The 13,109-nt window shown below is 55.8% G+C and overlaps 1 protein-coding gene across 4 annotated transcripts in view; it reads left to right on the top strand.

Moving 5' to 3' along the window:
• Nucleotides 1-513: 513 nt before the first annotated feature.
• The window catches only part of NHLRC4 (NHL repeat containing 4), a 35,692-nt gene continuing 23,096 nt past the window's right edge, over nucleotides 514-13,109 (top strand). Inside the window, exon 1 of one of the 4 annotated variants that reach the window (XM_074841224.1) lies at nucleotides 514-560. The gene's annotated coding sequence lies outside the window, so the exon portion shown is untranslated. Of the gene's footprint in view, nucleotides 561-7,166; nucleotides 7,292-13,109 lie in introns of those variants that run through there. The other 3 variants (XM_074841225.1, XM_074841227.1, XM_074841222.1) reach the window with 3 other exon arrangements.

Below are 13,109 nucleotides of genomic sequence, written 5' to 3'. Positions count from 1 at the left end.
CCTGCCCAGCCTGGCAGCACCGGGGGCATTACTGGGGAGGGATAAATATTTTGCACTCAGAGCTCTAACTGCAGGTGGAAGCGAAGCCGTAGCCCCTCACCTGCTCGGCGGCGAGGCAGGCGTGGGATCAAGGCAAAGGCGCCTTCACATCTCACTGGCCTTGAACAGCAGATGAAAGGGGGCCACTGGGAGCCAGGGATAACAAAAGCAGAGCGAGGAAAGTTCGGGTCAGGCAGGGATTTCTGGCTGGTGGGTTTTCCACTGAGAAATTCTCTCTGCCTCTTTCATGATGATGAAGATCCTTTTAATTTTTTTCTTCCCCCTTTCTCCTCTCCTTCTTCTTTTCCCCTTTCGCCAGGCTGATAGCTGGGAGCTGCGGAGCATGTGATGCATCTTCCATATAGGGGCAGGAGCAAAGCAAGACCAACTGATGGACGCCCTAGGGCCAGACTTGCAGACAATATATAACCTACTGCATGATCTAAAACGCTTCCCACTTTCACAGAGTGAACATCAGGCAGAGAGGAGCTGCGGCGAGGGAAGGGGAGCCCTGCGTGCAGGTAAGTCCTCGCCGTCTCTGTCCCCAGGAGGCTGTCCCAGGGAGGGGGAAGGTGCGAGGGACCCACTCGGCTCCTGCCAGCGCCTGGCTGTTGTACAGGCAGGCAGGATGGGGCAGTTATTAGTGTTATTAGCGAGGGTTTTTTTAACCCTTTTTGGTGCTGATGGTGCCTGTGCAAGTTGGAGTTCAGGACGGTGGTCCGTGTGGGGGAGATTGGGTCTGGCAGAGCCCAGCCTCAGCCTCTCTCCCTGCAAACACTGACGCCGTGAGCTGGAGAGCATCCCGAACCGGCCGCGGGTTCTTTTGCTCCTATTTCTTGCTGTCGACGTCTGCCTGGGTTGTGGGCAGCCCACGGCTGCTGCCTGGCTGCTCGGAGACATCTCCCACCCGGGCACCATCCCATCCCACCCGGCCACATTGGGGGTCCCCTTGCCTTTTACAAAGGAGTAAAAAGAATTACCAAACAACTTTAAAAAGCACTTTTGCTCAGCCTGCTGCCTCCAGTGCCTGCCTGGCTGCCTTCACCTTCCTGTGCTGGAATTTCCTTTGCAAAGCAAACTGTTCCCAGCCGGGGCTGACCGGGAGACATGGGCTGGAGGCAACACAGTGGCAAAATGTAAAACAAAGCGCCGGGCGAGTGTCTGTGTGTGCGTGTGTCTGTGTGTGCGTGTGTGTATGTATGGAGGGGTCTATACAGCCCACCTGCTGCGGCTTTCCCTATACCATATACCCGTCCTCATGGTGGGGGAATTGACTTCGTGCCTGAGATAGTTTGTGTCCTGCTGAATGGAAAATAATCCTAGCAACAGCTACGTGCTTGCTGTGGCCAAGCAGAGTTTATAGCATTTGGGGTTTTTTTCTTGTTTTCTTTGGGGTGTCAGCTGTGTCTGATGGTGATGTGGGGACTGAGGAGCCCCAGCTGTGCTTGGGGCTGGGAATCTCCGTGAACTCCCAGACTTGAGCAAGCCCCTGCGGACCCAGGCAAAATGGACAACCATAAGTAAACGGGTTAAAGAGGGACAAAATCATTAAAATAAATGTTTTGGGGCATTTCTGCTTATACACCCCCGGTGAGTGCACAGATGATAAAAGTGCTCTGTGTGTTCAAGGGAGAAGCCAGGCTGAGGATGTTCCCCTGTTCCGTGCCTCAGTTTCCCTGTCTGTGCACTTTACCTTCCCCCGCTCCTGCCCATCAGCCCTGTGCGCCCGTAACATTCACTGCTGTCCCTCTGTGCGCATACAAAGGGGTCAGCCCAGGGGAGCAGCTTTTTACAGGGGCATCAGAATGTAGCCACAGATTGTAATTAAGATTGTAATTAGGTGAGGGGACTCAGAGAACCTGCAATGTTAAGTCAGAGGCACCTCTGCGAGCAGAGCCAGCTCTGCGGGGTGGTGCGGGTGACAGAGGGATGTCTGTGTCCCCACCACACCAGACCGAGATGGGGTGATGCCCAGACAGCACCCTGCAGCCTGCTTGTGGGCACTGGGACTCTGGGCACGGCTGGAGCTGCCGTTACTGAAGGCAATTTCATGTGACCAAGTTGAGTTACGGACCCAAGATCTGATACCCCCCCTGACACACGGGGCCAGAGAGGTGCGTGGGGGGGCTGGCAGTGGTGGGCAGGGAGCCAGGGGTCTGTGCCAGGCATCCTGCCATGCGGTCAATGATTTGGACCAAACTCTCTCTGCTGCCATGAGCTTTTCCTGGGTGAGGGGGAAAAATCTGATTGCTCTCAATAGCTCAGTGTCACCAGGATCAGGCAGCACAGGAAGAACTGGCAGGGGCTCAGGGAGTCCCTGGTCCATGGCTTAGACCACATCCCTGGGAGAGGAGATGACACTGGCCAGTGCCTGCTGGTGGCTGTGACACCTCAGCTCCGGGAAGGGGATGGCTGATGGACCTTTGAAAACCCTTTCTGGTGGCAAATGGTCTCAGATTTGCCGTACTGAACTGATGGCAGTGCAAACTCCCCCAGCTTTTTTAAGCCCCCTCCTCTCCCCTGCTGAGCCAGTTGTGCTCAGCTTCCCCACTGCAAAATCCTGGCTGTGAGCCAGGCACCGAGCTGTACCCCCGCGCCGGGAGCTGCACATGTCACAGAGGGGGAGAAAAATCAGGTGAAGGAGTGGTTAAGCAGGTACCACCGGGCGCCCCTGTCCTGGTGCCCGCTGGTGAAGCAGGAGGTGCCCAGCGTTGTACACTAGTGCCCAGCCAGAGGGAGAAGCAAAGATGTCAGGGTTTCTTTTCCCCTCATGGGATCAGATCATCCTCATCTCCAGCTGTTTTCCTCCTCACTACTTTTCTTCTCTCCCACTCTTCCCAAATTTCAACTTTGGAACAAATTTCAGGGCACTTTCCGCTTAAGCTGAAGCCTAAAGTCAGCCCTGCCCCTTCTCCCAGACTCCAGTTTTAGCTAGCAGTGTTGGCTTTGGTGGCGGGGACATCGCCAACACAAAGCACCCACTCCAGCGCCATTCCTTGGTGTTCCTGCTCTTGGTGAGCACCATCTGGAGAAGGTTTTACCCCTGCAGTGCCTTGCCCTACTCCAGGGTTTGTACCTCGGGTTTCTCAGTGGCACCTACAGCCCCCAGGCAGCTGCGAGAGCAGCCCAAGTGCAGCTCCAGAGCTGGGAGCAGGACCTGTGTCCCTGCTCTCCTGCCAGCACCAGCGCTTGCTGGACACAGAGATGCCCTTGGCTTGCTCTTTTCATGCCAGGAGGTAGGCTTGGTCACTCACCTTGGTGCTTGGGCTGTCATTTGTTTTTGCATCAGGCTTGGGCTCATTAATATTTGCAATTATTATTTCCGATCTGCTGGAGCAGAGCAGTACAGAGGCGTGGGGCTGGCGAGTGGGTTGACGGGCACAGAGGGCAGAGCCATTGCTGTTCCATAGATCCTTATAATGGTCCCGCAGAGCCTGGGAGACGCATCCTTAGGATCTGGGGAGAAAAGGGAACGTCCCCATTCCCAACGTGCCATATCACAGCGAGCGAGCTGCAAGCCTGGCTGGAGGGAGCCGCAGGCAGGGCAGGAATTGCAGAGGCATCTGATTGCTCTCCAGCATGGGCTCATCTCCGGGATGCGGGGTGGTTTCTTGGGCATGACATCAGCCACCCCAGCCCCAACCCAGGGCAGGCACCGAGCCCGGCACTGAGAGCGCCAGGAAGGGCTGGCAGAGGCAGCGGGGCTGGCACAGCTGTGTGGCTTTCAGAGATACTTGATCGATAGCTTCTTCCTAACACTCCCCCATTCCCCCAATCCCCACATGCATTTTTCATGCTAACCCCTCCTGGGCAAAGGCTGTCTATGCAGGAAAAGAAAAAGAAAAAAATACAAAACACAACAAACCACAACCAAAATCTACTTTTGTTTCTCTAGTCCCCAGAGGTTGTTTTAGTTTAAGGGCCAATCTATAGATTCAGGGCTGGGAATATCTTTGCTCCGTGAACAAAGAGGCATGAAAAAGCTCCCCGGGGTTTTTCTTAAGCCTCTTCAGGCTGGCCCAGAGCTGGAAAAGGGTGGGCTCTGTACAGCGAGGTCAGGTCTAATGGGACAACGTTGTCTGGGCAAGCTGGGGAGACTGGAAATGGGACCTGGGCTCCTCTGCAGCTCTTCTTGGGTTCACAACCCTGCCAAGATGTGCTGGGATGAAGTGGGTAGCAATGGGGTTCTGCAGCTGCCCTCCCTGGGGTACAAATGGGGCTGCTCGCACAGCTGCAAGTTGATCTGCATACGCAGAGCTGGGTCTGGGGTGATCCCAGGCAACTGTGGCCAGGAAGACCAGTGGATCCCTGGGCTGGTCCTGCCTGGCCCCCCAGGACAGAAGAGCTCAGATGAAGCTTTGGGTATTTCCCAGAATTAGGAAGAAAACTGCAGGGTTTAGGCAAAGGGCAATTTTCAGGGCAAATCCTCTTTTTCTGTTTCCTGTTGTCTGTGAGGAGTGTTCTCTTTTTGCTCCTCATTTTTGGGTGGCACCAGTGAGACCCAGGAGCATCCCACAGCCCATGCCTTGCCAGTGTTCCTGTGACTCTCCCTCCCATCACGGGCACCAGCTCAGCCTGTGCAGGGATGCTGAGAGCCCCTGGCAGCTGCCTGCCTGCCCACCCATGTGTGTGCTGAAGGACTGATCCCCTGGGTGAGGGCTTGGTGCTTCCCAGGGTCTCTCCAGACCCACGGTCCCCACTGCACCCCTATCACCCCACATCAGGCATAGCATGACTGCTTCAGCCCCGTTACCTTGGGAGCACGTCTGTGCCCGTGACACCCGGGGCCAGACCCCTCTCCCACAGGTTTTGCAGCAAGGACACTCCAGGAATATCAGGCATGCTGCCTGCATCCCAAAATTCCCATTATTTCCCTGTGCCGGGGCTGAAGCTGACGGCACCCAGCCTGCACACAGCTCTCATCTCCCCGCAGCGGTTTTTCTGGTCCATAAAGAGCCCAGCCGGCGTGGGCAGTGCACGGGCCGTCGGAAAGCATCCTCCCCGCAGCCCTCCCAGATGCCTCCGGGGCCAAGGTGTCAGGGATGCGGCCGCACCGAGACGGCGTGTCCGGGGTCCAGCGGATGGGAGCGCTTCCCCGCTCTGGTGGCGAAAGGGCACAGGCCAGAAATAGAAGGGGGAGGAGGACACTGTGACCTTTCCAGCAGCTGGTGACAAATAAAACTTTCCGGCTACCTGTAGAAAGGCGCAGGGCAGGCTCCGTTATCGTCTCATCAAAGGACAACGTCCCCCGTGAGCAGGACAGCGATTGCCGCAGCGCCCGTGGGGATTCCTGGAATGAACCTGCTGGTGCCCGGCTCCGGTGGTTGTACAGCCCCAGACACACGGTGGGCTCCGGCCACAGCCAGGAGCTCTCGGGATGCTCCCAGAGCTGAGCAGGGAGGGAGGAGGTGATGGCATGAGCAGGAGGGCAGATCAGAGCCATCTTCAGCTCCCCCACCTGCTAACAGGCTCTCGGGGCTACTTGGGGCTGCTCCCCTTGGGACACCCCTGTGCCAGCGCCGGTGCTGTGCCCATGGCTGAGCACGGGGGTTCTGGATCTGAGAGACCCCCCAAAGACACACCTCGACTGGGGTCCACCTCTGCTCCCCTGCACAAGGGGACACCCAGAGGCAGCAGGGACTGTGGTGCTGCAGCCTTTCAGGGGGATCAGGGTGCAGCCGGTCCCTAACCGGGCACCCCACCAAAGGGCTCAGAAACCCCCCCAGCCCCACGGCAGCAGACCCCAAGAGAAACCTGAGTGGGGGCTGCCGCCATCCCCTCCTCTTCCTCCTGCCAGGTGCGGGTGGCAGTGCCAGCATCCTGGGATGGAGTGAGTCAGCCGTGCCCCCCCCCCGGCTGTCTCCCTGCTCGCTGACCCGGGCGGGGGGGGGACAGCAGCCGGCTCCCCCCGACCTCCCCCCTCGCAGATGGCATGGGCAGCCAGCACAGGTGGCCCTGTGCCATAGCAGATTGGGGCCGGCTGCCTGCAACGCGCCTGGGAAGGGCCACGGCTCGGGGACAAGAGCAAAGCCAGAGCCCCCCGCGTGGCAGTTTTAGGAGGGTCCGATTTTAAGGAATTGCATTAAACAATGCAGCCCGACGCGGATGTCTGGGCCAGATCCAGCATCTTGCAAGGGGTTTCTCAGGCTACAGCTGCCCCTGGTCCTCCCAGACAGGGCCAATGCTTAGGTAGGTACCAGCCACCAAAACTGGGTGGCCTGGGGCTCACTATTGTAGGAGAAAGGGACCTGCAAGGGGAGAAGAGGGCTACCCAAGGTCTGGATCACCCCCATGGGTGGCTTCTGTCTCTCTCCACGAGTGATGGTGCTCAGCCCCACACAGAGATCCCAGGGCATGAGCTCCAGGATGGGCATGGGGTGAGGATGATGGCATGAGCTGCAGGATGGGCATAGGGTGGGGAAGATGGTGGGGCTGTCCCAGCTCGAGGGGACCCATCATGTCATGCAAAGTGGGGCGTCTTGCACTGGAGATGTGGTGCAGGAGCTGTCAGGGCAAGGGTGGCGGCTGGAGCAGGTAAATGATTAATGCCGGAGAAAACCAGGCTGGCATCCTGCCCATCACTCGTCGATAGGGAAAGTTGACGTTAGGAGGGGAATTTTCAAGCCTAATCTTCCCCTCCCACCTCTGCCTGCCCCCCGGGGGCAGAAGGCTGGAGCAAGGAGCCAGCCCCGAGCCGCACACGCACCCAGCCCCAAACCAGCCTCTCGCCGAGCACGTTCTCCTCCAGCCCAGCTGGTTTTGCTCCCAGCCTGCTCCGTCTGTGCACATTAAAGCTTTTTCTAGGTCTGAACTGCTTTTGGCAAGCCAGGCTCCTGTTGGCCTATCCCTCTCCCCACCACCCTCCTCATGGCTGGCTCCCCCCCATCCGCTCCCCGTCTGGCTCCCGCTCCCCCTCCCCGGTCGAAGCCCTGCCAGGGACATGGCAAATCAGCGAGAAGCCTGCGGGGCAAATCGGTACAAATGAGACCAAGCAAGAGGGTGGGGAGGGACGGCGAGGGGGGGGGGAATGACTCCTGCGTTGGCGCTTCTGTTCCCGAGTTTGATGTTCCCTGCAAACAAGCCTGTAAATGCTCAGGAGCAGCTTTGGAAGTCACCTGCCCCCCGTCTCGGTGGGGTTTGGGAATGCTGGGTCCCAGCTGGGGGGGACAGCCCTCGCCCTGCTTCCCCAGCCTCCCCACAGCCTCCCAGCCCTGAGCAGGGACCCAACTGGGACAGGAAAGGGGGCCGAGCTGTAAGTCCTGACATTTCAATCTGTTTCGGGTCTGGGTGGAGTGGGTAGGGGGCGGAAGGCACTGGGGGCGGCCGAGGGTCTCACTGCGGGTCTGGGCATGGGAAGAAAAACCCCGCAATGACCTCGAGAGGGAAACATTCCGCCTGTTAAAAGCTGCCTTCTCCCATCAGTTTTCCACTCTCCCCAAAAAATCCCCCAGCTGTCCTGTGGTGCCTGGGGAAGCCGGGTGCTGTGCCTCAGCCAGGGGCTCAGCCGGGGGGCAGGAGCCAGCACCCGGACGGGGCACATGCAAACTGTGGGAATGGCAGAGAAACCACTGGATGCAGGGACGCGATGATTTCCAAGTGATGCTCTTTGATTCAACTCGCCAGTCTCTTTGCAAGCCTCGTAACTCCTTCTTATTAAAGGCGCTCGGCACCGGGGAGGTCATATGGGGCCTTTCTGCTTGGGTTGCTCTCCTAATGACATGTCCGATTGCCTTCGCTGGGAATTTGCTCACGCGAGTCTCTGACAATAGAAAGTTTCTGGTGGATTTTGGACGGTTTCCCCGTGACCGTGTGGTGGGTTGCAGAGGTCTGACTTTTCTTCCTTCTGAAAAAATGAAGCAATGTATTGGAAACCAGCCTGGGCAGGCACAGAGTGCAGATTAATTTTAACGTATTTGTGTTTGTATAATAATCAAGAAGAGCAATTCTTTTCTGCAGGCTTGGAGACGTGATAAGTATTTGCAATTATGAAAAAGAAATGCAGAGGGGAAGGGTGAAATTCAGCAGTAAGACAATATTATCCATATTATCTGGATTTTTTTTTCCTCTAAATCCTTCTTAATCGAAGCGAAAACTAAACTGAGCTGCTGAATTGTTGGAGGAGGTTAATTACTGAAATGTTTAATGGTGTTGACTAGGAATATACCTCTTCACACCAGAGAATGTGTGTTTACAGTAATTCTGGCAATTAAATCAAGAGGTCACATAACGAGGAACAGTTCACAGCAATCAGAGCTTTTTTTTGAAAAAAGGACAAGGAAATCAGGTCAGTAAGTCCCAGATCAGTATCATAGTGGTGGCAAATCCTGGGACTAGGATGGGGAGAGATTTTGGGTATCTGTCGGGTTCTGGCTGCATGGGGTCACCCCGCTCTCACCCCGTCCTGCTCGACCACCTCCACAGGGAGGGTTTGGGTTCCCCTCTGTGAAAATCCATGACGGGAGGTTGTGGATGTGTCACCCTCAATTCCCGTGGGTCTTCTCACCCTTTTCTGGAGCCCCCAGGCACTTCAGAGTCCTGCCCCATCCAGAGGCAGTTTAGGTTTGAAGGGGGGGAGGCAGAAAGTCACACCCTTCCCACACAGGCATCTTTAGGACTTTCACAGCGGCTGCTTCTGACATCATTGGCCCAGAACCCTCCGGTGCTGCCGACACGCGGTGCCGGGCAGCCCGGGACTCGCAGAAATGCGGCTGCACAGCCACTTGCCGTGGTCCCGCAGCACAGCACAGGTTAATGAGCTGCCTTCCCCGCTTTATGCACCAGCTAATAACATCCCTGCGTAAAGTCCCGGTGGCTTTGCCTCAGGCCGTTATTACTCCTCCTGGTCATTCCTTGGCCAGTACAGACCTTGCTGGGTGATTTCGTGGCCAAGTGTTACCTGCCCGCTCAGCATTTCAGCCCCTGCCTTCAGCGACATCCCTGTGCTGCAGCCCAAATGCTGCCCGTGGTGCGGGGCCAGGGTCTGAGCTGCTCTGCCCTTCTTTTTTGGGGGAAGGAGCTGGAAACACAGGGAGCAAGACCACCAGGCAGCATCCCCCTGGGGGCCACCTTGATCTGCGTTAAAAAAATCCAACCAAACACCCTTATCAAGAAACAGGCAGAAGGCAGAGAGGCGTCTGCTGCCTGCAGGTGAGCCCACAGCGTCACAAATGGGACTAAGAGACTAAGTGTGTGTTTGGGGGGGGGGGAATCTGCCTGAAAAGTGGCTGCAAAGAGGAGCTCTGCCTGGCGTGCTCAGGGTGCCCGCTGGTCAGCCTCCTCCCAGGGCCACGTCCCTCCTGCTTCCCTCCTCTCTGCTGGGAGCGTGTTAACCCCCAGGAAAAATCAGAGCTTGTCTCCTGCAGACTTTGCAGGTCTCCCTGCCTGTTGGCCCAGAGCCAGGGTTTTCCCATCCCTGCGAGAGGACTTCTGGCTGGTTCAGCTCCTGCACCTTCACTGGAGTTGATCCCAAACATCTCTTCCTCTCTGCAGTTTCCCCTCTGTTCCCAAGCTCTCCCAACCAACGGTAAACCATTTCCACTTTAGCTTTTTATTTAGCTGCTGGAGTTGCTTGTGCTCACCTAAGGGTAGGGAGGCAGAAGCAGGGGAGGTTCTTAATTGGGGCTGTTTTGAAATGAGTTTTACAACAGGCTGGGTTTAATGGATGTGATCACTAAACTGCACCGGCGCCTCAGTCTGTACTGCACACACCGCTGCCAGGCTGGGGCAGCAACACCCCCACCAGTTTAGTTTATCAGCTTTTACCTTAAATATACTCAGTCCTTTGCAGGTGGCAGCTCCTTGGTGGCTGGTTAGACCTTCTCAGGATTTAAACATTTCCCTTGCTGGCTGCATCCTAAAATTGCCAGTTGCCAGTGCCAGGAGTTGGCAGGCTGAGAGCGACATTCTCTTGGGTTTGGGCACAGCATCGCAACAGCCCCCCCTTTTCTAGGGGTGATTGAAATCATTGTCCCATATTGGCCATGTTTTGGCTAAAAAGAGACCTGCCCTCTAACCTAGGGGAGGGGGGATCTTTTGGAGATTGCCCTGGGACAGCCAGGATCCCAGACAAGAAGAAGGAGGGGTGTACTCTGTCTGTGCCAAGGTCTGTCCCCTACTCCTGTGGTCCCCTCTCCTGCCCTGCCCTGCCCACCCCTGCTCTCCTCAGCTGGCAGGAGGGTCCAGCACGAGGGAGGGAGTGAATGAGTGTGTCTGCTAGTGGGTCCATGTCCCAAGGATGCACTGAGGAAGGCTCTTTGGCTGCATGGGGTGATCCCAAATGAGGCCACCACCAGCAGGACTCTGCTTGGGAAGCCCCCAGGGATGCTGACCCATCTCAGAAAGTCCCAAGAAGGTCAGCTGTGGGACAGCCAAGCAATCCCCTGGGCACTGCTTGCTCCATCCCACACTCTGCTGAGATGTGCAGAGGTCCCTGCAAGGATGCAATGGCCCCTGACTCAAGGTGCCTTGTGGCACAAGTGGCTCAGACCCATCAGGGAGCACCCAGCATGGGCCAGCCTCATCCTGGGCTCTGGGAAGGCTCTGAAGCAAGTCCTCTTCAAAGTCCTTTCCAGTCTCATGAATGACGAGAAGGAGCCAGGGTGAATTTACCAGGCGAAAATCATGCCAGAACCGCATGACTGCCTTCTGCAAGGAGACAACTAGCTGCCTAGATAAGGGGAGAGAAAGGGATGTTGTTTATGTGACCTTAGCAGGGCCCCTGACATGGTCTCCTGCAGTATCCTCATGGCCAAATTGGAAACATAAGGACAACATGGGTCAAAAACTTGCTGGACTGACAGGCTCAAGGGGTTGTGCTCAGCAAGGGGTTGTACAGCACCTGGCTGGAGAAATGGTCTGGCAATGACCTGCTGGAGCTCAGCAAAGAGAAGTATGACGTCCTGCATCTGGGATGGAGTAACTCTGTGAAGCAGGACGTGTTCAGGGTCAACTGGCTGAAAAGCAGCTTTGCAGGAAAGGAGCCACGTCCATCACATGAGCAAAGCCAGAACTTTGTCTGCCAGGAGCTGGACCAAGAGAAGAGAGGATGGAGGAGACCCTGAAGAAAGCAGAAAGCATTGAATGGGGACATGAAGACATGGATGGGAAAGGCTGAGACAAGTGGTTGTGATGTCTATGTGTGCAGATCCTTTTCTGTAGCAAAGGCAACGAGGCAAGTGAGGATACAGCAATGGGCACGTAGTGTTGGACTGCAAGGGAGGAGGTGGGCAGCCAGAGTAGAAGTGAAGGCTCTCTGTCTCCATCCTCAGAGGAAACTAGGTGGATTTGAGCTGGAATAAGGTGAATTTTCTGGTTGAAAGATGGATACTGATTCGGTGGAGCAGGACACCTAAGAAGCTAGTACAACCACAGCAGGTATGTTGTGGAAGAGAGCTCAGGATGTGAGAAAGGTTATATCAAGATGGGAACATTTGGCCACCTTTGGTGTGTCTTAGGAGACACGATGAGAGCTGGGCTCTGCTAGGCCAGCAAAACCAAAGCAGAGATCTCCTTCCTTTCTTATCATTCCCATCCCCAGCACATTTAAGGAGTGTGAACTGTCCAAGAATAAATGGAAAGGGAAAAAGAGGAGAATGTTTCTAAGTATTGGTGCAGAGGAACTTGACTGAAGAGGTTTGGGAAGATCATGGAGCCTTGGGACAAGGGATGACAAAATGCACCTTGTTGTGTGACAGAGCTCATTTCTTTGCAGGGGAGGTGGCAGGGTGCACTGTGTCCATATCCATCCTGGGGACCTGTGCTCGCAATGAGGCAGAAGAGATGATCTAATGTCCGTGTCCACACTGAGGGCCCTCACATGGCTTGGTCTGTGGTGGGAGGAAGAGATGGATTTTGGGAATCAGCAGAGCTGAGCCCCACATTGCCCTGCTCAGACTGCTGTCTGTGTGCCCCAGCACACAGAAGGGGATGGGCCCAGGTGACCAGGAGGAAGGGGCTTCTGGAGATGTGCCACCACCCCCAAAGGTCTGCCCAGTGGAAGGCTGAGAGGGCACCTCCCAGGGCAGTGGTCACAGGCAGTGGGACACCATCCTGGGCTGTCAGGCCAGCAAGAGGAGGAGAAACCTGTAAGGGAAAGAAACTTCAGAGGTCATAGAAACTGGAAGAAGTTATGGAAATGTTTCATATGCAGCATATCATGTCCAGCTCAAAGGTGACTACATCAAACACCCTTCCAGCCCCTGGGAACACTAGGAAGGTAACACTGTGGCACCATTTGAACCTCCAGGAGCCCTGCACATCACAGGTATGACACAGACATTAGCATGTAGGAGAGCTGGACCATGCCTTCTTATTCCAGATGCATGCACTTCTCAGGCACCCCCCATTTCTCTCCAGATGTTCATCTTCTTCCCCTGCTCACCATGCCAGCCTTGGACACCATCGCCTCTGCATACCTTTGAGTGCCAGCCATGTTGCTGACCCCCCTGGTTTGCATACAGCCACTTTCCCCTCTACCCAGCTGCACATTTTCATTTGGAGACTGATGTTGTCTTCATAGATTTGGAGGTCTGTTTGCCATTGAGCCACTGACTGCACGGCTGGGAGCCTGTGATCTTCTGGGGCTCCATTAGCAGGTAGAAGTGGAGGTGGAGGAAGACATAGAAAATGCTTGTAGTGGAGCCCAAGCACAAGCTTGTGCGGGTGGTTGATGTAATGTGGTGAGACAGTCTTACATCTCCTCACGAGGAGGTGTACATCTCTTACCCTGAAGGGCTTGCGGCAGGAAAGGCTGTGGTAGGAAAGCGTTTTGCGGTGGAGGACCCTCACATCTCTGGAGAGTAGCCTGGAGGCTGTGATGGCCTGATCTCATCTCTCAAGGACCCTGTGAGTTGTGCAGTGTGTGTCACAGGCAGAAGACAATGACTCCGACCCATTGTCACTTGGCTGAACACTTGCCACCACGTGTACTTTTCATAGGATGCTGGGGTTGCCCCAGGGAGTCTTCAGGCTAACTGAGATTCAGGGAGAGACAGCTGCTTTTTGGGGATGGAGTCTAGAAGCAGAGAAGCCCAAGAGAGGTCAGAGACATAGAAACACATCTTGGAAAAGCG

This window comes from Strix aluco, chromosome 15, assembly GCF_031877795.1.
Source record: "Strix aluco isolate bStrAlu1 chromosome 15, bStrAlu1.hap1, whole genome shotgun sequence".
NCBI lineage: Eukaryota > Metazoa > Chordata > Aves > Strigiformes > Strigidae > Strix > Strix aluco.
This window is presented reverse-complemented; position numbering and strand designations above follow the sequence as displayed.